Source organism: Myotis davidii, unplaced genomic scaffold (assembly GCF_000327345.1).
Source record: "Myotis davidii unplaced genomic scaffold, ASM32734v1 scaffold261, whole genome shotgun sequence".
NCBI classification, from domain to species: domain Eukaryota; kingdom Metazoa; phylum Chordata; class Mammalia; order Chiroptera; family Vespertilionidae; genus Myotis; species Myotis davidii.
The window spans coordinates 81,907-84,315 of record NW_006291737.1 but is presented as its reverse complement, the minus strand read 5'-3'; positions in this window follow the sequence as shown (position 1 = coordinate 84,315).

Genomic DNA, 2,409 nt, shown 5'->3' with positions numbered 1-2,409 from the left:
GTGGAGCCAAGAAAATAAAAGTTTTGGAGAAATAGATATAAATTCTGCCACATTTAAAAACCTGGAACATCAGGGAATGGGATAAATTGACTTTTTACATTATTAACCTAAAGAGAAAACTGCTGTTGAATGAAATAAGAAGCTTAAAAAACAAAAAGAAACTACCCTGTGATTGGGATGTTCTAGGAAGATCCTAAATCCCAGAATTTTCTATATACCCAATATAAGACAGTTGCAGTAGGCAGCCTTCCAATGACTTCTGACTTCCAGTATTCATATTCTTGTGTAATCCCTTTCCCTTGTATTGACCATTCTCCTAGTTTGTGGACTGGATCTAGTGATTTTGGTTCTAACTAATAGAAAACAACAAAAACTAAGGATGTCACTTCTGAGATTAGGTCACAAAAGATAATGATTTCTGATTTGTTTACATACTTTCTCTCTTACTCCTTTGCTTACATCAATGAAATCAGTTCCTATGTTGTGAGCTGCTCTATGGAGAGACCCATGTGGCAAGAAAAAGAGGGCATCCATTGGCCAACAGCCAGTGAGGAACTGAATTCTCAGTTCAATAGCCTTAAAGGCACTGAATCCTGCCAACAACCATTGAAAGAGCTTAGAAGTACATCCTATCCCAGTAGAACCTGGAGGGGACTCTGGCCATTGCCATCACTTCATTTGTAAACTTATGAGAGACTCTAAGTCAGAAAACCAAGCTAATCTTTCCACATATTCCTGACCCACAAGCATTGTGAGGTAGTTAATGTATGATGTTGTAAGCTGCTAACATTTGGGGTAATTTGTTATGCAGCAATAAATAACTAATACAACAGGGAACGCAGCCTCTTAGCTTATGTGTGGAAGGGGGCAAGATAAAGTGGAATTTATAACATTCTGGGAATACAAGTGACAACAAACATTAGGTCTCAGTTCTGATCATTACAAGGCAGCAGGGAAGAGGACTATTTGAGAAATAATATCCTAGAAACACCCCTTTCCCTATTGTTACCAAGGACACATAATGGAAACATAATCTAGGAAACGGAGAAAGAAGTTTTAACTAAGGACCAGAGGCCAGAAGCCAAAAACAATTAGCAGCTTGAGTCAAGCTCATGGTCTAGTCAGTCAGGACATCTATCTTTACCAGATATCTAATGGAACAGAAATCTCCTCTGTGGCCACCTTTTCAGGTCTTCCCTTGAACAATGAGGACTCTGATAGGAAGGGAGAAATAGAAAGTTCCTGTTATGTTTGTAGCTTCCAAGATGTGGATGTGAATTGAAAAGGAAATCAATTGGAAGGTGAATAGGGAATATTAACCTGGGTAGGATGGTTAGAGGAATAAAGAGCACCTGTAAATACCAACTGAGCCTGCTTTATTGCTTTCTAGGACAGGGGTGTGTGGTAATGTGAGGAAGGAAGAAGGTCGGAGCTAAGACATCATGCATGTGCTTTCAATACCTGTGTTTTAGCTGCTCTCAGCCCTGATGTTTCTAATCAATCAAAACTGGGAGAAGGGAGAGGGGATTTTCAAAACTTGAGATCAGAATGATGCATTTTCTCAGCATTGTTTTTTACTTCCAGTATTTCTGTAACAATAATGGCAATGTGCTTTATGTACATTATTCCAGACCCTAATACAATCCTGCTTCTCACCTTAGTAGTCTTGCCCCCAGTATCATTTGTGCCTTTTCACAATGCCAAGAAATAATTATCCAATGTATTTGGCTGTTTGATCCTCACAACAACCCTTTGAGGTGGATATGTATTGTTACACTTACTTTATGGATGAAGAAACCAATACCCAGAAGAGTTAATTAACTGGTATAAAGGCATGCAGCTTGTTAGTGCCAGAGCTAGTAGAGAAGTGAGGCCTTTGGACTCCTAACCCAATACCTGTTAAAAATATATTCCACATGATCTCACTCATTTGTGGATTATAATGAACAACATAAACCAATGAAAAAAAAAAAAACAGATCCAGAGACAGAGAAGCATTGATCAGATGCTCAAACCTCAGAGAGAAGGTAGGGGAGGGTGGGGGTAAAGTGGAGAGATCAACCAGAGGACTTGTATGCATACATATAAGCATAACCAATGGACGCAGACAACAGGGGTGAGGGTGAGGGCAGGTTTGGGGGAGTGGGTGGGAGTGGGGGGATAAGGACACATTTGTAATACCTTAATCAATAAAGGAAATATATATATTCCATGCTGCTTCAGAAAGAACTTGAAAAGAAAGTGTTACAGAAATGTCAATGTTCATTACTATATAATTATACTGGCCCTTTCAGTAATGAGAGGTTTGTTTTTCCCTTTTGACCTAGGAAATGACAGAAATGGTTACAAGTATACAATACAAATAAGCCCTTAATGAAAGCTTGATGTTGCATTGGATAACTTCCAGAG